Source organism: Aulonocara sp. 'chitande type north' Nkhata Bay, linkage group LG10 (assembly GCF_057382095.1).
Source record: "Aulonocara sp. 'chitande type north' Nkhata Bay isolate Kocher_YH1m ecotype deep benthic linkage group LG10, A_spYH_male_GT1.1, whole genome shotgun sequence".
NCBI lineage: Eukaryota > Metazoa > Chordata > Actinopteri > Cichliformes > Cichlidae > Aulonocara > Aulonocara sp. 'chitande type north' Nkhata Bay.
Genome location: NC_141353.1, coordinates 6180319 through 6205236, shown reverse-complemented (window position 1 = coordinate 6205236; position 24918 = coordinate 6180319). Strand labels below are relative to the sequence as shown.

The following is a 24918-nucleotide window of genomic DNA, read 5'->3' as shown; positions in this document are numbered from 1 at the left end:
ATCTAAACTTAAACTGGATATCCCCTCTGCTTCTTCTGCTTCTTGTATACACCCTCAGGGTTTGTGATCAGCCAGCGGCTGATATGATCATTAATCCTGTAAAATAATATTCTTTCGGTTTATGAATCTGTTTGCATGGATTTCTTAATCTGTTTCCACTGTTAGCAGAAGTTGTGCATGCAGTTTTGGTGTGCTGCTCTCCAAGACTACAAGCTGCGTTAAAGTTGGAAGTAACTGGCCGATGTTCCACTGTTGAAGATAGCTGTGCCCATTTGTTGCACATTGTGGGTATGGAGAAGTTGAGGCCCTTGCAGGCTACCCACAATTTCCCCAAACTGAGCAATTATACATCTTCCTTCCATATTTGTATCTTGTGTCACTAAAAATAATTTTATTTAATTTTATACATTGATTAATGACCTGCAGAATCTCCTTATCATATTAAGTGATTCATAATTGTCACTTTATGCTTTCTCCATCTTGAAAGTGATGACATCCTTGCATTACATCCTTTAGGTTCATTTTCTGCAGGCAGGTTTCTGACAGAGAACAGGCAGATTTACACTATAACATGCAGCGTTCTATAGATGGACACATAAAGAAATGAAAAATTACATGTATGTGCTAACTTTCTAAACACTGTTACATTAATGATTAAGTAGATAAAACATTTATGTCAGCCTTGGCTCATAGTTCATTTAAAGACAAGAACTTTGTGTGTGTTTCAGGTCCTGCACTCTCAAAGACTGAATGAACCAGCATTGCAGCCATGGGTCACTGTGAGCATCACAGGGAAGGTTGAAGCCGCCCACTGCAGCTGTAAGGCCGGAGTCACGGAGACCTGCACCCACGTCACTGCTCTTCTGTTTAATGTAGAAGCAACAGTGATCTGTGGCACAAGGACTGTTACAGATGAACCTGCATACTGGGTTTTGCTGGGTAATATGACCAAGATACAGCCAGAGGTTGGCCATAAGATAGACTTCTCCTCTTCAGCTGCCCAAAAAAAGGCTCTTGATCAGAACAAACAGACCATCTGTAGTGACAGGTAAAAGGAGCCGTCCTCAAAAAAGAAATCCCACCTGCTACCGTGGAGGAGTTGTCACTGCTATAATGCCATCATGTTTTATCTAGGGGTCTAGATTTATGCCTATAGTGCACTGCCGTGTAAATAATTTGCATTTACTGAATGAGTATCACTGTTCAAAAATTGAATAAAGAAACAAACTAATTTTTGCCTTTTTTTTTTTTTTTTATTAAAACCACTTTATAGAACATCACATCAGTTACAATGTAGAATCCATGTCACTGGAGAATTTTGATTCAATAAACAGTAAAAAGGTGAGCTGTGAAGACCAAGGACAAGTGCAGCTCACAGGTTTTCTATCCAAGGAATCCCAGAAGATATCATGGTGTCATTGCCCAGCAGTTGTTCGCAGGACATATGGACTCAACCTCAATCCCTCACACTGAGCACCATGAAGTGACAGTGCAGAGGAAAAACTCCCCTTTAACAAGAAGAAACCTCCAGCAGAACCCGGTTCAGTCATCTGGGTTTGGAGGAGAGAGGAGAGAGAGAGACACAGAACTACCAAAAGTATTTTTTTTTTTTTTTTATGTGATTGACTGTTGTTGTAATTCAAGCCCTGAGTGTAGAGCAGGTAAGATATAAAGTTGCATCCTAAATTCCATGCTCATGCAGAGTGTTTAGTTTATGACTTTTTCACCTGGTCATTTCTTGATGAACAGATGGTCTTTTAGGGTTGACCAAGCTGGTACCTTGACTCTGTTCTCTGCAAGATGTTGCAAAAAACAAAATCATATGGAGACAATATTGGACACAAAATATATAACAATTTAGTTAAATGTAGCATTAACTCATAGGTCTTGCTAAAGTAAACCTTGTATTCTGATTCATCACAGCAGCAGTTCAGTTGGATGATGTCAGTAACTGCAGCAAGTGTCTTGCTGACTGAATAATTACATCTTGCATAATCTGAAACAAACACATAAAGACAGAAACAATTTATAAATTAACGTTTGATAGAATCTAAGAATTAATCATTTATTAGATACCAATATGTAGGGCTGCTCAATTAATCGAATTTTAATCACGATTACGATCTGGGCTTTCAACGATCATTAAAAATGACTGAGCCGATTATTGGCCCCTCCCTCATTTATCCGCGACACCTTAAAGGCCGGTCCGTGAAAATATTGTCGGGCATAAACCGTCCGTGGCGCAAAAAAGGGTGGAGACCGCTGATTAAGAGGACCCGAGGGAAGCTCGGAAAGCTAAGCAGAAGTTATTTGGAGAGGAGATTCACTGCCGTTGGTTGAAAAGAGAGGTAAAAAAAAAACTTCAGTGGTGTTGCACACTATTTTATATTATTTTTTAAAGTCATTGTTAACCCTTTAAAGCCGGTCAGAGCAGCACGCTCCGTTTTGCGTAACTATTTTTAAATCCCTGTAGAACCTGAACCGTGTAAGCTAGCGCAATAATTTGTTTTGCATATAAAACCGGAGGAGTTGTACTTACATCTGATGCCATCAGCTTGTCCTCGGTCACGGTTTCCTTCCACATATAGCTTTGCAAAAATTGCATAAAAAGCGCTTGCAGGAATAAAAACATAATATTCCAGAAACACGCTTTGCCGTTCCTATCAGCTGTTCGTAACACTTCCCACAGTAAAATGATGCACCTGCTGTTTTCTTTGCAAATTTGCATCATAGGATTGTTTTTTGTTTTTCCTGCAGTATATAAAAATTGCTGTATCTCCAAAATAAAACTATGAAGACACTCAAAATAAATTTCCTGTTGTTGTAAACTATTTTTTGCAACTTTATTGTATTTAAAGTTTTGAGGGATAAACCTCTTAAATTTCTCCAAGTAGAAATATATGTAAACAAAACAAAAGCGATTTTCTATTTTTTTTGTAGTTTATTGCACTTTTTTGCAATTTATGTAGTTACTATGGACTTAATGCATACATATTATTAAAATATGGGCTATAACAGTTGTATTGATGTATAGCAACTTGAAATGCTCCCACAAATGGCACTACAGCATGTAAAAAAAATAATATAAGCTCTGGTGGACTTGGTTCTATAGTAGGTCTTAAAGGGTTAAATAAATATCGTCAAATAATCGTGATCTCAATTTCAGTGAAAATAATCGTGATTATCATTTTTGCCATAATCGAGCAGCCCTACCAATATGAATATGTCTACCATAAAACTTGTGTGGAGCGAAGTTACATTCAATCAAGATGGTCTGGCATGCTACAACTTTGTAGTTGTTAAGTTCTGGCTACAAGTATACATACCCATCTTGTACATGTTCTTTAACATTATTATTATTATTATTATTATTATTATTATTATCATCATCATCCTACCCAATTATCTGTTTCTTTTAATCAGAGTATGCTGTTTTAATGACTTTACAATATCATTTACATTGTGTTCCTTACATTTTCCCCAATTGTATATTATATTAATCCTATATTTCCGTTTTAATATTTCTAATGTTTGCCTTGTTTTCTTCACTGTCTGGTCTGCCTCTGTCTCACCTTTATGGATGCATTTACACCTAAATGTCCCCAACAAAGGATGTTTTAATTCACCACTATTCCAGTGAAACACGAGTCTCCCACCTTCCTGCTACCGGTCTCGAGTTTTTGTTCACCAAAGCACACACCAACTTCATACTGACGGACAGATCACTGCCCTTTTGCCGCCTTGTCTGACCGTGTTTTGTGGCTTTGGTTCACTTCGCCTCACTCTTCCCCATTCTTGTCATTAAATCAGGCCGTTCTGCAACCATGGCAGCCATTCACTCTATGGCTCTATTCATGGTGTATTTTACCACTTCACCAAAGGCCGTTTTCGTTTACAACATTATATTTGCAGTGTTCGTCTATCTATCAATATCTGCGGAGTATTTTTTAACGAGTATCCTATTTTCTAAAGCACAGCATGTAAAGGGTAGCTCGGTTAGCAGGATGCTAGCATGTAGCGCTTAGTGAGACACGCCTCAGACGAGTTGAGCAAAGACCCCGTCTGTGTACTTTATACGTGAGCAACGCATTTAAATAAAATTAACGTTTCAAAAGACAAACTTGAAGATAAAAAACAATATACTTACCGGAGAATCGCCAGGGTTTGCCGCTTCCATCTTGCTGCTCCTAAATTCAAAACTGCCTCTGCAGTCAGGCAGGGGAGGCGTGGAAATTGTCTTTGAGTTAGTCAAACGTTTTCCTTAGTTCGAGTAGATGATAAAATAAAAATAAATGGGATTTTAAGTAGGACTAGGCGTTCTGTAATGATCTCTATTTAGGAGAAAAACTTAATCACTCACCTCTAAACAGCTCTCTTTTAGGAGACAAACTGCTGGCTAACGGTGTCATGTGATCAAACAGCGTAATTTAATTGGCCGAGAGCCACTCGACTCGATCTGGTGCTGATTGCTCTGGCTTGGGTCATTAAAGTTCATCACTTTTGCAGTTGAATTTTTGCAGGTGAATTTTTGCAGGTGAATTTTTTGCAGGTGAATTTTTGCAGGTGAATTTTTTTGCAGGTGAATTTTTTTCAGGTGAATTTTTGCAGGTGAATTTTTTGCAGGTGAATTTTTGCAGGTGAATTTTTGCAGGTGAATATTTTTGCAGGGAAATTTGGAGGATAAAAATTCAGTGTCATAAATTCAATGTCTAAAAATACTTGAATTCTGATGATACTATATTTCTTCCATAACTGAGCTAGAAACTTACTTCTCTCTCCCTGTGTGTGTGTGTGTGTGTGTGTGTGTGTGTGTGTGTGTGTGACAGAGAGAGAGAGAGAGAGAAGGCCTTTTAATGGGATGATCTCATTCTAAGATTCAAATTCAATATATTTAGACTGGTTGACTGAATTGGATCTTGTGTGTGTGTCTCTCTGTGCATGTGTGTTTCCTTATGTATACATATTTCTGATTGTGTGGCTGTTATATATTTTTTTTGCTGATTTTTTTCATTTAACAAGTATATTTGAGGGACCCTCAGCATGTTCAGCATTTCTTCAGCTGTCCATTTTGCTTTTCCAATTTTTCTGTTTAACTTATTACTATTGTGCTGAATCATACTGTTTCTGCTATTTTATAAGATTTGTGCTTAATATACTATTTCTGCTTTTAATAGGATTTGTGCTTAATATACTATTTCTGCTTTTTATAGGATTTGTGCTTAATATAGTATTTCTGCTAAATGTAGTATTTATGCTTAATCATACTATTTCTATATATTTCTGCCAGGCAGCCAATCCTCTGTGCGGACTCAGACACATATCACATATCAGGGCCTGCACGGCTTCCCAGCCTGAGGTCTTCCGTTTCCTCTCTCGTCATATCTCAGCGACGGTTGTACAAAGAGCAATGAAAATCGCAGTCAAAGTACACCAAAGTCCGCTGATTCACCCAGTACAAGAATTATGCCTCTAGTCCACCTAGTTTTTGAGTTACACAACGTTTTGTAACTCCAAAAAACGGCGTTTTTCGCCTCTCACCGCGATCTAATTCTGACTGCTCATCACCCTGTTTTTCAAAACGGCTCCTCTCTTTCCCAGTGGCGCAGTTGGTAATGACACGGGTCTGCAAGCCAAAGATCGTGGGTTCCATTCCACCTTGGTCAACATGTTTTTTTCCCTACAAATTAATACACTGTCACAGACCAGTAATTCATATTCATCATTTATTACAATTCTGCAAACTTTTATGATTTTACCAGCTTTTCTAATATGGACCTCACATTCTTAACACTCCATGGCACAAATACTCTTCCCTTTAGGCTCTGTGTATGTGTGTGTGTGTATCAATATTTCTCCCATTTTAAAGTATTACTCCTCCATAATTGTATTTCTGTTAAATCAAAGTACTTTTACTACATCTTAGTACTTCTGCTCAATCATAGTATTTCTGCTAAATCATTGTTATTATGCTATATTGTAGTATTTCTGCTCAATCATACTATTTCTACTATATTATATTTTTCTTTCTAAATATAGCATTTCTGCTATATAATTGTATTTCTGCTATGTTATAATATTTGTGCTAAACCAGAGTATTTGTGCTGTATCATAGTATTTCTGCCAAATTATAATATTTGTGCTAAAACATAGTCTTAATTTAAAATTACAATATTCATAGTTCATCACAGTGTCTCTGGTAAATCACAGTATTTCTGCTATGTTGTACTATTTTTCTAAATCATAGTGTTTCTGTAATGCTTAAGTATTTTTGTCTAAATATATTCTTTCTGTTATCTTATACTATTTCTCCTAAATTCTTGTATTTTTGAGAAGTTATGTTTCTGGTAAGTTACAATATTTCTGCTAAGTTCTGCTATGCTATTGTATTTCTGCCAAGTATTATGTTTCCTCTAAGATATTGCAGTTCTGCTAAGTTATTCCATTTTAGCAAAGTTCCTTTGCTTCTGCAAAGTTTTTACAATTTCTGCAACTTTTCAGCTTTTTCAGCTACTTTTTGCATACAGCTTCAGCTTTAAAGCATCCACACTGCATTTTCGCAGGAAATGCAAATTTTCTAGTATTTATTTCAAGTCTTTTTCACCAACTGATCTTTCTGAGTTATCTTCAGTGATTACCTCCTTGAAACCATCAACATGTCCTTTAGACCCCATTCCTATAAGACTGCTAAAAAAGGCATACCATTAATTAATGTTTCAACCTTAAAACATATGATCAATTACTGATGGGCTTCAGGCTGGTAGTAGTTAAACTGTTTCTTAAAAAGCCATCACATGACCCAGCCGTCTTAAGTAATTATAGGTCATTCCCCAACCGTCCTTGTGTTTATAAAAATCTTTTAAAAAGGAGTTGTAAAACAGCTAACTGATCATCTGCAGAGTCCTCTTTACACACTAGGGCTAGTTATTGAGTTCTACTGGGTTCCATGCTAGGACCAATTCTGTTATTTGCATGCTCACCTCAAGCAGTATCATTAAAAGGCAAAGCCTACATTTTTACTGCTATGTAGATGATGGCGACCCTTATTTATCAATGAAGCTAGATAACATACACTAATTAGTTAAATTAGAAAAATTTCTTATATTTAGACCTGGATGACCTCAAATTTTCTGCTTCTAAATGAACCGTTTGGATAATAAATTGTGCAAACTTATAATTGGAACATATTTGTCTCCTCTCTCATAAAGAAACCCCACACTACTGAAATTTGTTATTATCAGGATATCCTAAATCCACCCTGAAAAATATTCAGTTTATCCAAAATGCAAGAGAAAGAGAGCACATATTTCTCCTCCATTGGCTTTTCTTCATTGCCCTCCTGTTAAATCCAGAGTTGAATTTTAAATCCTGCTCTTCACATACCATGTCTTGAATAATAAGGCCCCATCTTATCTTAATGGCCATATAGTACCATATCACCCCATTAGAGATCTTCCCTATCAGACTGTGGGCTTGTGGGTCCTAGAGTATTTAAAAGAATGGGAGGCAGAGCCTTCAGCTTTCAGGCCCCTCTTCTGTGGAATCAGCTTCTGGTTTAGATTTGGAGTCCTCCCTTAGTTATGATGCAATAGGTGTAGGCTGCTGGGTGATTCCCATAATGCACTGAGTGTTTCTTCTCCACTCACCTTTTTTACTCAGTATCTGTTTATACACTCTGGCTCTTTTCCACAGTGTGTCTTTGTAATGTCACGGCAGATGACTGCCCCTCCCTAAACCTGGTTCTGGTGGAGTTTTTCCTTCTCAAAACTTACAAATAAAAATAATAGTGTGGTATATTTAAAAAAAAAATAGAAAAAAATGTTAAACTTGACAAAGAATGTGCAAAGTACAAATAACCATAAAAAGCTCCTGGTTTCTCAGTTCAACACATATGGTTTTTAATGGCATAGGAATATGCCCATGCAAATGACCAGAGCTCTGAATTCCACTGACTCATATGGAAGCAAAAACAATGATCAATTTTTGTTACATGATTACAGTTATTTATAGGATGGATCCACACAGACAAAAGGAGGTGCTTTGTGGGAGTGCTTTTTTAAATCTAAGGAGAGAGATGACTTTCTCTTTGGCAGATTTTATTTGAAGTCTATTTTCAGATTTCACTGGAGAGCAGAGAGTCTGCATGCCTGTTACTGGTTAATAAAGAGATGAGCTAGACCCTAACTAAGCAGGCCAACTTGAGCACTACCTAGAAGGGCTACAAGAAAGCCAGTACTGAAGTGTTTCGCACTATATAAGGCTAATAGTACAGTGATTGAGAATATCTACCTTCATCAGGAACTCAATGCTTTAAGACAACACTGAAGGCCAACCCCAAGGCGTGGTACAAGGCACCATGAAGTGCAGAATATACCAAGAGGATGCACTGTCCCTTTGCCAGCTCATCACAATAACCAAACACAGATTCAGTAGAGCAACGATCAGTCACCTCCTGTACATAAATGATACCAAGCTGTACACCAGGCTGACATCAAAAAAATCTTACAAGTGGCTAGAAAATGCTGGCCTAAATAACAGCACAGAGGTTCTGATATTTATATAGTGTCAAATCACAACAGCAATTGCCTCAAGGTGCTGTATATTTTAAGGTAAAGCCCATTCAATATTACAGAGAAAACCCCAAACAATCAGATGACCCCCTTGGAGCAAGCACTTGGCAACAGCGGGAAGACAAAACTCACTTTTAACAGGAAGAAACCCCTGCAGAACCAGCATCAGGGAGGGGCAGCCATCTGCCGCGACCAGTTGGGGGTGAGGGGAGGAAGACAGGACAAAAAACACACTGTGAAAAAGAGCCATAGATTAATAATAACTAATGATTAATTGCAGTGTGATGTGTATGGCACACAGAGAGATAAAAGGTGAGTGAACAAGAGGAACTCATCCGAAAACTGCATCAAGACAGCACAAGAGCAGGCTCTAAGCACCGGTTACTTGAAAGCACGAGTCCACCACAACAAAATGTGCATCTTGAACTTCTTAACTCAAAGCAAATGATTGTTTTATTCAGACACAGATGATGACACTGTCTATTATGCCTCAGCCAACAGAAACTGAAATATGCATATTTTGGACATATGTTTACAAATAAAACATCCACATATAAAGTAAAATCACTGAACATCATATTCCAGTCAATCTACAATAAGTATTATTATTTTTTAATTTTATATCATTTTTGGGAAAATACACAGTCAAATTTGAAGTTATATTTAGCACATTATATGGCAGTCCTTGTTTATGCAGAACAAGATCACTTCTAGATGCGAAAGAACTACATTTCTTGAAAAAAAAAAACCCAAACAGGAAAGCTTTTAGAGGTGGAATCATTTTTTTCCGTCCTCATCTTTTCTGACCAATTTTTTTTTTTTCCCCATTTAACTGAGGTCAGTGTCTCTACTGGCAGAATGAGGTGATACATGCATCCTAAAGCACAAATACTACAGTTCCTCCATGATGCCACATCCATTTATTGCCAGAAGGTTTGCTGCGTTTCCCAGCTTAGTCTCAAGAGTGTGGAGGAAATTTCAGGAGACAGGGATTTACTCTATAGTGCTAGATTGGGCCATAGAAGATCCTTAACCCCTCAGGAGGACTCCTTCTTTGCGCTAGGAGGAAAAGAATGAGCATTGTCAGAGCCGTTCACAATAAACCCCATCAGGCCATCTGTTTCTCTGACCAAACAATCAGAAATGTCAAGAGGGTGGTCTGAAGGCCCAACATCCTCTAGCGAGTCCTGTGGTCCCTGATTAGCACCATGGAGCCTGATTGGCATTTTCCATAGAATATCAGAATTGGCAGGTCCACCACTGGTACCATGTGCTTTTCAAATATGACAGCAGGTTCACATGTGATAGAGGTGAACGGGTCTGGAGAAGCCATGGAGAATGTTATACTGCTTTTAACATCATTCAGCATGATCAGTTTCATGGTGGGTCAGTAATGGTCTGGGGAGGTGCATCACGATGCTCCCCCTGAAGTGTGGTGAGAGAAAGGAAGGAAATAATACCTCTCAACTAGCCCCCATGCTGGCCTGATCTCAATCTAATGGAACACCCCTGGAACATGTTTCCATGTATCCAATGCTGCCAAGTTGCACCTTAAGACTGTCCAGAAACTCAGTGATGCCCTGGTCCAGATCTGAGAGGAAATCCCTCTCTTCTATAATATTTTTGAGCAGTGTAAATTATTATTATTTTTTCAAGGTGGTTGTGCTAACAGATATATATATATATTTTTTTTTTTGATGAGTAAAAGTTTATTCTTTACATATTTAATTTTGATTACTTACAAACTAAGTAACTAGTAGTTGGTAGTTAAAGTTCATGAGACTTACCATACAAACAAACCTAGCTTCAATAGCCAAAGTAGTGGGAAAGTATTAAAAAATAAAGGTTTCTGGATTTTGCAAGGTCTCATGAACCTAATAGAAGTTTTCTAATTTTTTTAAAGGAATTATTGAAAGTAACTTAGAAATAATTTTTTGCATTGCTCCAAAGTCTTCTGTATGATATGAGATGTTACAGAGAGGCATTTAACTAATTACAGCAAAGGGTTGTAGTCCAGCAGTTGAATAATAATAATAATAATAATAATAATGGATTGCATTTATATAGCGCTTTTCAGGGCCCTGAAAGCACTTTACAATGCCACTATTCATTCACTCTCACATTCACACACTGGTGGAGGCAAGCTACAGTTGTAGCCACAGCTGCCCTGGGGCAGACTGACAGAAGCAAGGCTGCCATATCGGCCCCTCTGGCCAACACCAGTATGCAGCAGGTGAAGTGTCTTGCCCAAGGACACAACGGCCGAGACTGTCTGAGCCGGGGATCGAACCGGCAACCTTCCGGTTACAAGACGAACTGCCAACTCTTTGAGCCACGATCGCCCCGTTTGGGCATATGACTTCCAAACTAGGTCCACAATTTTGACCAACTATCCAACTTTGATATCAATATGATGATTAACATTTGCATTTTGGACTGGGTAATTATTTTGGACATAATGTGGATGTCTATGACAGGCGGAGGGAATTCCCATGATTAATAAATGTAGTAGGTTTTTATTTACAAATATCAACATTATTGTTATCAACATGATACATATAAATATACAATCAAACATGATTTATTATTTGTTAGCCTATTGATTTATTCATGTGGCGTTTTTATTTGTTATTTCACAAATAAAAAGTTATTGTTATTTATGTTCCTGTTTTTCAGTTTATTTATTTCAATTAATGAACTTATTTGTTTGTAACCAGGCTAAAATGGTCTTTTATTAAAATATGTTGCAATATTAAAAACATTAAAAATCCACGTTCAAATGTAAAATAATATTGGTTAGTATTTAGGAAAAGTTTAGAATTACTTTTAAAAGCATTACAATATGTTTAATACGTTTAAAAGAGCATTTGCATTATGTATAGTATGTATGGTTCATTTTTACAAGTATCCTGTTTTATTGTGAAGACCTCATGAGTGTAAGAGGAAGTGAATGTGGTTGTGATCGGTAGCTGGACTGAGCGCAGTTGCAACAGAAAGTATTGCAAGAAAGTTTTGCAAGTGTGTATGTATGTACGGGACTGCTTGACAGCCATCTGCAGTGTTGCCAACTTAGCGACTTTGTCGCTATATTTAGCGAGTTTTCAGACCCCTTAGCGACTTTTTTCCTAAAAAAAGCCGCTAAAAAAAAAGACGTGAAAGCGCGTATTGCTTTTACTCTCAACAAGCAGCGGGTGCTGTAACGCAGTCAGTTCTTCTTTTACTCTTATGCTGTTTTGTGGATCACAAGGTTTAAAACTACTTATAAACACACACACACAAAGTGACTCCACCAGAGTGCCAGTTTCAGGTCACTTTTGCCGGTCCAAGCCTGGGTAAAGGAGCAGGGTTGGAATTGTGACATTAAAAAATCAATAATTGCTAAAAGAAATTTAATTTGTAGTTCTACATAAACTCTAAATGCATTTAGGACGTTTTTTACTCACTTTATGTCTCTTCCACGATATAATTTCTCTCTCCAACAACATAGGTTACAATTAGAATAGCATGACCAATTATGCAAATTAGGCGATGATGTCATTTAGCGACTTCTAGCGACTTTTAGGACAACCAATAGCGATTTTCCTCACTGAGGAGTTGGCAACACTGGCCATCTGCTTGACAGCTTTTGTCGATACGCACATTTTGCAAACTGCCTGTGAGAAGCTTAGAATATTTCCGCTCGAAATATACTGTGCACCTGCTCAATTTAGTTTTAGCATCAAAAAACCGCCAATATGACCACCAACTACCACCAGCGTTTCTTCACACATAACTGTTATGATCTAGTCCCATTTCAGAAGATTGACATACTGTTCCAGATCATTTTCCAATAGCTTTTCCAACAACATTCAGTTGTCTCAGCTGCAGATAACTGGAGATTTATACAAACATTTTCTTTCTTATGCTTTAATTCATCACAATCTATTCCTGGTCATTTTGTGAAACAGTTATATAAAAGAAATGTATTATTCATGTTTACACATATGCAATAAGCAAAAAAACAAAACAAAAAACAAACAAATTTGCGGTGCATTTGTATTATACTTTTCTTATTGACCAAAGTCTTTCAATGCGACAAAACATATAATTTCTTTCTTATTACCACAACCAATGACTTTTTAATCACAGCATACCAGTCTGAAGAATATTTTGTGTGTGCAGTCATCACATTGTCATTTCTCTTTTGGAAGAAAAACTCCTGCCAAAAAAATTGCAATAAGTTTTTGAGCATAGAGTAGAGCACTTTTGATTTTAACTACAATATTTAAGGTCATACAATATAACTTTAACACATGCTGCCGTCTTGAAAACAAAAATCTTTGCTCTCATGAACTGCTAGCTCTGTTAAATCGTAAGAAATTCTGTGTGACAGAGGAAGGCGCAATTCCCAAGCCTGTGTTGCATCAGGCTGCTAATTGTACCTGATGGTAATTAAGAACAATCCACCAGTAATGCATTCATGCACACCAACTCAGCTGTGCAACTCTGACATTTGACAAAGCCAGTGTGGCAATAGTAGTTACTTGCACAAAATGAAAGAAACATGAGGTGAACTGGGAATACACATTGCATTCAAGCTTCATCAGCTGTGCGACTGTCTTTGTAATCTGTGAAGAAAAAATTAATGCAGCTAAGGATAATTTGGTAATGATCTGATGTAAGGGTTTTAGTTGAAAAGATTTTAGGCAGCTCCTGTGAGAGATCACAAGCCATTAAACCGTTGCTTTAGGGACCACAGGGCCTGAATCTATTGAAAAGTTCATTAATGTTTTTGTTCCTTTGAAACCAACAGGAAAAGTTGTTGAAATATGCCCAGGGGCATTACTATGCATATGGGCTGGACGAGAACAAAGAACTTTCAGGCTAAATTTGAGCAAGACATGTGAGAAGGCCACCGGATGGAAAGCGAGCATCCATGACTTCATGGATGCTTGATAAGTATTTACGCAAGCCACAGCATACAGATGATAAACAAGCCTCAGGACCATTATGTCCACTCATAATGGCCCACAGAGGAATATCATTGCTTAATCACAACTTAGCCTCTGAGCTGAGCCTTTGACAGTCATGTCCTACTTGGATAAGTGACTGTCATCCGTTCTTCTGCAACCCATTCTGTGACAGCCACTTAGCATGCAGCATTTTTCATCTTTCTACAGATGTCCTGTCATCCATGTTGGGTTATAACACCCATACCTGTCAGACAGTCTGTCATAAATGCTTCACATAAGCAATGACAAGAGTCCTGCAATACGACTCTGAATTAAGTGTCTTATCAAGAAATAGCTGATCCATTGACAGAGCCCTGGCACACAGTTGGGGTTTAAAAAATAAAAGAGGTATCTGTGAAAAAATGCTAATGGAACATAAAACACTTTCTCCCCCTAAATTCCATCAGGGCAAGCACATAGTTCGACTGTGACAGAATGTAAACCTGACCCCATTTTTTTTCAATATATGTCTGTTAAAAATTCATCCATCCATTTTAAAATATTGTAGAAACAAATAGAAATCAATACATTTCTAAAATATATCTGCAGTTATGAGGAAGCTTTATTTCTATCACCCTTATGTTCATATCCATCCCTGACAGAAGAGCCACACTTTCAAGTTGTGGAAATGGTGTTAGTAAATTTGGGGTTTAGGACTTTACATGAAAGAATCTCACAAAGCTTTAGGTTGAGAAAACTAAACCATTTATCTTTTATTCATAAAGATTGTGGAAATGCTTGGCTGATCTCCACAAAACATGGCAAGAAGGTGGCCCTTCTTTTCTTTGTGTTAATGAAAATGAGAATCAGCCACATATACACATCCACATGAAAAAATGCAAACTAAATGGGGATTTTCTCACCAAACCACAGACAAGTACCTAGAGAAGATGGTCTAGATACCATATTCACAGGAGGAAAAACAGCGAGATCAGACAAGGCACACAGGCAGATAGATAAATAATTTGTTGATCAACTAAATTCGGACCTATATAGCACATTAAAGGCACTTAACTCAGAGTATGAACTTGAGTAATGTCTACACATAAAGAGCTAAGAAGGCAAAGAACCCATTCTAAATTGTAACTTTTAACACTGTGTTAGTGGCAGGCTATCCCAAAAATATGTAATCTGTTGCCATTTCTTTAGTTGAATTTATGAAAAATACCAAAGCCAGTGTGTTTGATAGCAGCATAAAATAGTATGTTTTTTTTGTTTTTTGTTTTTTTTTTTACCAGTAAGGTGTTTCCCAATGAACTATTAGCTGAAAACTTGGCATATCTTGGCATACAGACCCTTTCCAAAATTAGAATAGCATCATAATTCCATTCAAAATGTTAAACTTTCATAGATTATAGATTTAGGGCCCACAACTTAAATTATTTTAGTTGTTTATTTGTACACAATTTGGGCTTCCAGCTCATAAAACCCACGAAAACAGAAATTCAAAAAATTTGAATACTGTAAAGATATCAACATTTACTTATCAGTTTTTGCAGAAAAAAAAGAAAGAAATTAGGATCACATCAAATCAATAAAAACTTGGTACTTTCAAAATGCCCAACCAAGGAATACTTGGTTGGGTATTCCTTTGCCTTAATCACTGCCTCAATGCACCGTGGCATTGAGGCAATCAGCCTGTGGCATTGCCTGGCAGTTATGGAAGCCAAGATTTGTCCAGCCCTTGCATATAATAAATGCAACATTTCTTTGTTTCCGGTGTGGTATTTCATCCACTGGAGTGGAGGACAAAGGACATGGAATTTGACTGAAGTTCCCAGAAATGAGGAGAAGGAACTGTGGGTGGCGAGTCTGTAATTGAAAGACCACACCGTGTAAGAACTTGCATGCAGCTGTTCTTTTCACAGACGGGGAAATATAAACAGTTATTGAAATAGTCTGTGAAATAGTCTGTGAAAAGGCTTCATCCATCCTCTTCTGTGGAACCAGCTTCCAGTTTGGATTCAGGAGACAGACACCCTCTCTTCTTTTAACGGCAATCTTAAAAGTAAAGATGGTTTTTGTTTCCTGTCTCTTTTGTTACCTTTTTGACGAAGCATAAAGTTAGGGCTGGATCAGGTGATCTGAATCTTCCCTTACTTACCCAGCAATAGCCCTAGGCTGCTTGGGATTCCCAAGATGGATTTGAATGTTTATTTTTCAGTCACGTTTTTCCACTCATAGGTGTTAATACACTTCTCTGAAATTATTAATTATTATTAATCTCTGACTCTCTTCCACAGCATTTCTTTGTCCTGTCTTTCTCCCCTAACCTCAGCGCCAGATGGCTGCCCCACCCTGAGTCTGGTTTTGCTGGTGGGTTCTTCCTGTCACTAAAGCATGTTTTCTTTTTATTATTGTAGGGTCTTTACCTTAGAATATAAAGCCCCCTGAGGCAACTGTTGTTTGGTGCTATATGAATAAAATTGAATTGAAATTAAATTAAATTTGTGTGTCCAGGGTTGCAGCACCTGTCATTTATAAACATTGCAAGATGCCAAAGAATAAGATATTAAATAGGTACAAAGAGAAACATTTAAAAAATCTAAAAAAAGAACAGAAAAGAAACTGTGTTGCTACCTGCCACTCACACAGCGTTTATGGTGCTAACTACTGGGTGCAAGATGCTAGCAGGCAGAGCATACATGGACTCACGAATATCTATGCCAAGTATGAGTATGAATGTGTTCTAAATGGGTTGTTTTATATGTTTGCTAAATATGGAATGGAGAAACAACAATGTCATTGAGAGCTCTCCATAAAAATATTGCAGTTATTGAAAATATGGGGAAATACTTTGCATATAAGTCAGCAACTCACAAAACAGTACTAATATGGATGAAAATTAACTTTCTACTTTTACTTTGTCTCATTAAGACTATTTATGCAGCTTGGGACATGTGGAAATGTGTGGGAGTCAAGCAGGTGCTATCGTTATTATCTTTATGACTGACCAAAAAGGGCAACCTTGTCACAGTGTCTTAATTTCATATTGAAACAAACTACTTTTGGGCTGCAACTTTCATTGCTATGCATTCTTCTCATGTTTGACTTTGCTGAAACATTCAATAAATAGCTTGAAAAACAGAAGTTCTCTTTCTGGTGTGAACAGCAGTGTGCTGTGCACAAATTGTAAAAAGCAGTAAAGTCCGTGTGCTCTAATTTGTGCTGGTTTTTGTTTCATTTATGGCACTGCATATGTATGTTATCTCTATATGTGCTAGTAAGCGAGATACAACAGCAGCTTGAAGTCATTCTTCTCCGTATTCCTCCTTCCACATCACACTGGTGCCAGCAACAACAGGATCATTTTTCTATCTATCCCATGCACCTTTGATGGGCCACATTAACTAGCCTTCAGCTGATGTTTACTTCACTTGAAGCCTCCCCAGCACCACATTCCTCAGTATGTTGTTTAATTCCTGGGCATTCTCCTATACACTCTTTGTTTGTTCATTTCAAATGCATGACCTTTCCTGAGAACAATGATCAATCAATAGGTGTTTTCCCTCATCAAGGGCTTTCAAATTAAAGCAGCTGAGTAAATGAAAAGCCTTTCAAAACTGAAGTTATGAAGTGCAAGTGCTGTAAGTCAGACTTGGAAAAAAACAATCATCAGAGGCCTTTATAGTAAATTCTTCTGCAAGGAACATCTAAATAGGTTCCAAATGATTTATTAGCACTCATGGCATATTCTGGGCGAGCTGCTGTATGTACGACAGTCAATCACAGCTTTCATGGCTGGGTTATATCAGAAAAAAATAGTTAATTTGACAACCAGGAAATGAAAAGTCTTTATAATTGTTCTAAATGGCCAAATGACAACGCTAAGTACTTGCTGTCACAGCGATGAAAACAGACTATATTTTTGTTTCAGTATAAGAATACCAGTACATAAAAGTTGAACAGAATTTTGAGAAATTCTGAATGCTTTATTTTTTATAATTTGTTTTTAATTTGCAGATAAATAGAAAAAATAACAAAGAAAGATGACAAACATATATAATTGCAGCAAACGTGCCAAATTCAGGGCACGTTATTACTGACCTAAGTAAAGCAGATAATAGATTATCAGCCTTAACAAGAAAATGATCAAAACATAAAAATCAATCAAAATATTTAAAAGATCCATGTGAGGTTTGTGTGATGATCATAGATAAAATAAAAGGTTTGAGTGGGCCACAGGAGATTTCAAGATTTTAAAATAAATGTTGTTAGTTCCTTATATACCCTTAACCTTTAAATTATTGGTGGCAGAAAATGAGAAAATGTTCTCTTTTGAAGAATATCTGCAAAGACAGTGCATACAGCAATTTAAGGTCAAAAGCTGTTTTCTGATGACCGTGTTTAATATCACCACTCCATATTTCAGTTTGAGAACAACATACAGCTGGAGGTCATCCTTCATGGAGTTAAAGTCTTTTACGATTCAAAACTAACAAAATAAATGCTCTTTAATTCTAGGGTGTTTTGCTAAGTCTATACAAAATTCAAAATTAAATGTATACATCAAATTTTTTTATTTTATTGCATAGATTTCTAAAAAACGACACATAGATATTTCTTTTATTATGCTGTTACTGCCATGTTTCCATACCATAAGCTTGTCGTTGGTTTCTCAGTCGATTTCACATTTCTGTCATCATATCTAGTTTCCCTTAGTGCAAGAGTAAAACTGCAACGATTGCATCCATTCTTATTGTGCATTTTTATTGTGGTATATATATGTGCCTAATCAAAATACAAACGGTACTACTAAGTGTTACCAAACACAGAGCTAGGACTACTCAGACTAAACATTATACTGACTGAGACAGAGAGAGAAACACTGAAAGAACAAACTACCACAAAAACAAAACAAAACAAAACAAAACACATGAACCAAAACACAGGATTACTAACTGAAATATATTAATTATATTAATATTATATATCAAACTGAAAATGCATGTCATCACTACAATATTCACAACTGCAGCTTATTTTTCCATCAGCTGTACTTCTTGAAAATGATCAGAAAGTCTGCCTGGACACACACACACGCACACCACAAAAAAAACAAGAGCTGTGGTCCGGTAGAGGTGTGAGACCTGTAATTTTAACGTGTATCAAATTGTTACTTGTGAAAGCACACTTCTTTAGTACATAATGCAAACTATACATTTGGACTTGTTTATGCGTCACAACAAAATGACAAGGCAGTAGTAAACAGAAAGACGCTATAAAAGGCACAACATAGCAAAACAAGAACAGAAGGGCATTCTCTGAGTTCTAAAGCTGAGAGAGTATGCAGAGGAACGAGCTGGTTAAAAACATTCATCAGACACTGTGACTAGTTTTCATAAAGAACCTTGTATTCTTCTTTTCTTAATGACATGCATTCCCTGGCAGGTCTAAGGAGCTTAGACTTAGACTACGATGACCTGGATGACTGAGAACCTTCAAAGATATCCTTGGTTGGGTTTTCATGGTTTGCAGCTGCCCCAGTTCAGTGACCAGAGGAAGAAAACCTCAAGTTATTTTGGTTGCCTATTCTTTGGTTGCAGGAAGGTTCCTATTGGAGAACTAAAATACCCATGGGTTACTCCAGTGAGACAAATTTTGAAGAAGCTGTATCATAAGCAACACCGTTTTCCCATGCCATGGAGCTCCCAGTACAGTTTTTGTGCTGATGGTAATATCAGAAGAAGTTTGGAACTCTGCAGTTATACTTTTATACACCAAATGTACCCTGCTCTGGACAGGGCTCTAGACTAACTTTTTGCCATGGGCGTACCGGTACGCCTAACTTTAAAAAGTTAGGCGTACCGGCACAAAAGTTAGGCGCACACAAATTTTATAATAATTTATATAATATGTGTTTTTCTGGATACACTGTGCTTTTTCAGCATTCAAAGATTGATGACACCGTGTCAGAGCACTGGCTATGAATTTCAGAAGGATCAGGCCTTAACAGAAAAGTTAGCAATAGTTATTTTCCTATTACAGCTACATCCACGTCTGTCGTGTCTAGGCTGCTCACTAGGGCTGGGTATCATCACTGATTTCTATAATCCATTCGATTCCGGTTTTCAAAGTCCCGATTCGATTCAGCTTAGCCTCAGACAGTCAGAAATATTATAATTCGGATCATTTATCAGTACTGACTTCATCAGAATTGTGAACATCACAGCAGATGCCTTTGTGTGAAAGTAACTGAGAATAAAACACAGAAAAACATGAAGGAGATTTTCCTGGTCTGGCTTTTTATAGCAGATAACCTTAAAAATATTCTACAATTTTCTGCATATAAAGTTTAAATTTCTTCAGTATTGAACAACAGAAAAAATAGGCTTTCTTGTCCGAGGTCATTTAAGTGAAAAAAAGAAAAAGAAAAGAAAAAGACAGCAGCCGACAGCGCTGTAAACAACGGTAGACTGGTGGGTAATAAGCGAATGAAAAATACAGAAAACAGAGATTGGAGACGGGAAACTGTTCTTGAAGTACAGAGAGAGATAGAGAGAGAGCTAGCTGTGCATGGAGTGTGATTTTAATAGTCGTGGAAGCAAAACAGCAAAATTCATGATGACATTGATCAAATGTGAAGCGCAGTTTGCTGCTTCTTTTGCTGCTGGCTCGGTGAATTTTGGTTGGAGAGAGACAAAACTTGCAGCTCAGAATCAGCGCAAAAAGACGTAAACACAGCGCGGACCAGACGCATCAGAACCGCTAAGCTCCGACAGCGTGTCCGTCTACGGGCCGTCGGGTGAGAAAGCCGAGAAAGACAAAGCTGATTCTGATGCGTCGGGTCCGTTCTGTGTTTACGTCTTTGTGTGGAATCCGTGTACCTGCTCTCATTTGCTGTTTGGTTGTTGTTGAAATTTTTTTTTATGAGCTTTAATCTGAGAATCTGGCGTTTCTGGCAAAACACAGTTATATTTAAAAGTCGATTCAGAATTTAGTGAATTGATATCGCTTTATTCAAGCTACTCACCTCCCACTTCCACCTGCACTTTCAACTGGACCACGGCCAATCAGAGGTCCCGCCCCTTACTATCTCTGATTGGTTTAGTCCACGATAGGGGCATAATGTGTGTCTGTTGTTGACCACAGGGAAGGTTGCAGATTTTTTTTTTTTCGCTACCCAAACAGTTGGTCGCACAGGTGCAACCAAATATTTTTTTTAGTCGCAACACTGAAAAATTTGGTCGTATTTGCGACCAAATTGGTCGCACTCTAGAGCCCTGCTGGAACTTTACAGTTTATCACACTATGGCTGCGTTGCTGTGGTTCATAAATGCTTCCACTTTATAGTAACACTACTAAAATGAATGGTGGTGTAACACCTGCTTAGTGTAGTAAGGCTAGGCCTTTAGACTAGATTCGAGAGGAGTAAAATAAGGTTATTACAATGTTACAATGGTGCAATAAACCAATGTAAACAACAAGAAAATTATACCGAAGATCGACAGAGAAGAGCGCTCTTTTGAAAATAACAACAAAATAAAATGAGTAGTCTCTTTAGACCTGACTCCTGATGAGAAGGATATTGGGAGTTCAATAGTTTCCAGAGAAACGATCCGTATGGAGGAAGCAGTTTTTGCTCTTGCTTATCTGAAATCCTGCGATTTGAAGTAATTCAGACTGTAGCTCTACTCCTGCATCCAGAACAGCTGGCCACACTGCTTTTGGATTCGTCAAGAGTTTTCACAGGGTCTGGCTCGCCATCCATATCCAGAACCACTTCAGAATCAGATCCAGGATCACAAAATAATAAGATATCTTGAAGTATATTGGGTGTGTGAGTAGAAAGAGATTATTTTATCATAACAAAAATCTTTTATATTAAGAGGTCTGTTACGGATGGCTCTATTTGACGATCAAAGAGAAAAGGGCCACTTCAGTCGCTCTCATGAGCATCAGTGCCTTCATATACTAAACGTTTTTAAGATTTTGTTGAATCACTACAAGTATATCTCTTTCACAGATTAAATACAAATAACAAATTTGAGCATATTTAATCATATGCAGCAGAGCTTTTTACACAAACGCATAAATATACTAATAAATCTGTTAAATAATCTTTTGTAAGTAAACTGTAAAGCTGTTTTTGTTTCTCAGTGAAAGGTCTTTAAAATCTAAGCAGCTCCTTCAAATGAATTAAAGTACATTCCCCCTCGTGCATTTAAAAATATTCTATAACACAGTTATTTCAACAATTAATTATGTTAATATGTGGCAATTAATTAAGAGACATGATTCCTCTTAACCTTCAGTCACAAGATTAGATGAGGTGAACTAAGCCCTCCTTTTTACCACACTAGAAAGGGAAACAGGTGTGTGTGCAAATGTCTACTTACAATGTGTTATTAATGTTATTTAGTTTCAAGGACGGATTTACTCACACTGCTTTCATGATTAATGGAGTACAGAAGTGCAGAAGCCATTCACTCAGAAGAGTCTGCACCTGTCTGACACTTTCTCAAGGCTTTTATGTACAAAATGCTTTGGATAACACATAGCTAACAGAAAACTCACAGCTCCTTGGTGAACTAATTTTTCTGTTAGCCCCCTATGCCCTCCGATCCCTTTTCAGTACTTTTCCCCCCTCTGTCTCACTGATGGACTCACTGTAGACCTTTTCCATTTTTACTAACCCTTGCCCATTTTTGAATACATTGCACTTCTTTCTCACAGCCTTTTACGCCTTGTGTGGGTGGCTGGGTGAAACTGAACATTTGAGTGAGCCCTCCAGGTCCTCAGCAAAGCACACACATACACAAACACCTACATCAGCACGCTGTACTCACACTACTTTTGCCACCTCTAATAGCCAAACAACACCTCATACTCCCACACTGTGATTTTTAGAAGTGCTTTTGCCCAATAAATTTGAAAAGAAAGCTTTCCTGGAAACTTCCCAGAAGTGTACAGGCCACAAAACAGGTTACTAGGAAGTGCTTCTTTTAATATTATATACTTTATTTGCACAAGGCAGTCCTGTGCCTGTGCCTGAATGGCTGGCTAATAATCAGCAGCTCCAGACACATTCCCAAAGCTTGTCTAATTCATACTAATTGACTGATAGCACCAATGATCCCTACATAGACGTGGAATCCTTCTTTGTAACAAATACTTATTATTACTGTGGAGTAATAAAACGTGTAAGCCTGGAACTGGCTTAACAAGTAAGTGAATAGTATTCAGTCCAGTTGCAAATAGTTCTCAGGAAGGTATTAAGGGGAAATTCAATTTCTTGGTCTCACGTTATATACATATTAATGCTTGGGATGCGGTCTGCCCCAAAGCCTGAGTTGTCTCCCAAAAAGCTTAGTTTAAAAGGAAAACATAATAATCTAGCAACACTTAAAATTGATTGCAAACTTTCATTGTTTTCAGACATTTAATCCTTGGTGCTGAGGGGTAAAGACTAGTGATGGTAAATCTGATTCTTTTTACTGAATCGAGTTTTAATGAGTCACTCACCAAAGTGAATCGGGTTTTTTGAGACATTTGATTCACTGAGTCAGTTGACCAGAGAGTGCAAACAATTTACATTTTTACTCAAACTTAATTTGTTTCTCTTTTCATATAAATACCACTGCTAAGATGAATGATTCTAAAAAAAACCCAACTATTTTATAGAGCAAAAAATAGCAAAAACATTTCTAAAATTAAGCAATTTCCTATCAAAATTGCTTAATAAACATTTCTTTTGTTTATTTTTATTTTATTAGTATTTTCCTTAAATGTGTAAAATATATATTTTCTCATCTAAATGTCCACTGAGCTGTGAGCCAGGGGGCGGTAATGTGAGTCATTCGTTCGCTTGCTCTATGATTCAGCACAGGAGGGAGGGGGTGAGCGAGTCCTGAGTGATTTGCTTACGCTTACGATCCAACACAGGAAGGGAGGGGGTGAGTAGGTCAAATGTGCTGTTAGCATGTTAGCATGTTAGCAGAGCGATGCTACTGTGAACCGAGGAGCTATTTTCTTGATGTGAGCTTCTACTCAGGGTTTTTTCTTCCAGTTCAGAGCAGAAATGCTTTTGTTAAGAAACTGGCTGTTGTTTTTCCCCCCCACAATTTTAACTATAAGCTAGATATATTTCTACTAAGCGAATTAGTTTGCTAACAGAAACAGGGATGAGTCAGTGAGTCAGTTGGGCTTGTGAATCATGATTCACGAGTCAGTAAAGTGATTCTCGAGTATTGAACGATCGAACATCACTAGTAAAGACACACTGTGATCCTATACATAAAGGTGAACAAAAAGCTCCCACTGGTCGCAGATTTTGTCCTGAGATAGATAGTGGCCCTATATATTTTATTTATTGTTGACTCTATTTAATTTGTAAAATATGTGTATACACACACACACACACACGTAGAAAAACATTTAGTATATACATCCAGAAATTATTATTTTTTGCATATACTATTATATATTGTACATATATTTATTAGTTTCAGATTTAGCCATTCGTATATTTTGCCTTGTTTATGTTATTGTATTTTGCACAACTCTGTTGCTTGTGAAGCTCGCACACAAGAATTTCACTCGCATGTGCTGTACCAATGTACCTGCACATGTGATGTGACAATAAAAGTGATTTGATTTGATTTGGCTTTCAAATGTGTTATACATTATGCCTTTCTTCTTGTGTGCATCTTTTATGGTGGTAATTTGTAGAGGAAACACAGCTTCAAATGAAATACTTGATTTTATTAAGTCCTTGTCCTCTATCTGAAGCCTGTGCAGTGTGATAAAAATGAGGAGTTAGCAAGCAAATAATAATTTAAATGTCTTATTTGTAATAGCAGCAGTGCCATGGGAGATATGTTTGGACATATTAGGGCTGTCTGTCATAGAAAATCTCCAAAGAATTAATGTCAGGATGTCTGAATGTGAGTAGTTGTTGGGTTTTTACTTCGGGTTGTATTTTCTGACTAACAGAACACATATCTGGTGTGAGAATTATGGGACAGCGGTACTCTTTTTTTTTTTCTCTGCTCACCAACCAGTTGCAGATGGCTGCTCATTCCTTAGCCTGATTCTCTCAGAGGTTTCTTCCTTTTAAAAGAGAGTTTTTACTTTCCACTTTTGGCAAATTCTTGCTCACAGGGAGTCATGTGATTATTGGGGTTTCTTTAGAATATTGAAGAGCTGTTATCTTACAGTACTGAGGTGACTGTTGTTGTGAAATGATGCTATATAAATAAAACTGAATTAACTTAACTTAAATTGAATCAAATCAAATTTATGCAGTGCCTCCGAGCAAGAATGTCCGTGTACTGAATGTACTTGTTGGCCAGTGCCTTTCTGCATAGGTTATGTTCTGTTGATTAGTGTCCAGGGGTCCTCTCCTAAACTTCTCCCGA

At 37.4% G+C, this 24918-nt stretch overlaps 1 protein-coding gene and 1 long non-coding RNA gene across 4 annotated transcripts in view; both read right to left on the bottom strand.

Moving 5' to 3' along the window:
• The window catches only part of opcml (opioid binding protein/cell adhesion molecule-like), a 442688-nt gene that overhangs the window by 45148 nt on the left and 372622 nt on the right, over nt 1–24918 (bottom strand). The window lies entirely within an intron of this gene.
• On the bottom strand, nt 1070–4539 carry LOC147320092 (uncharacterized). Of its 2 annotated transcripts, XR_015131209.1 has the most exons (4): nt 4361–4539; nt 4148–4205; nt 1902–1996; nt 1070–1793 (listed from the first exon to the last, which is right to left on the bottom strand). It is a non-coding gene; the product is annotated as an uncharacterized LOC147320092 (long non-coding RNA). The 2 variants fall into 2 exon arrangements; XR_015131208.1 differs by lacking the exon at nt 4361–4539 and having other exon boundaries at nt 4148–4350.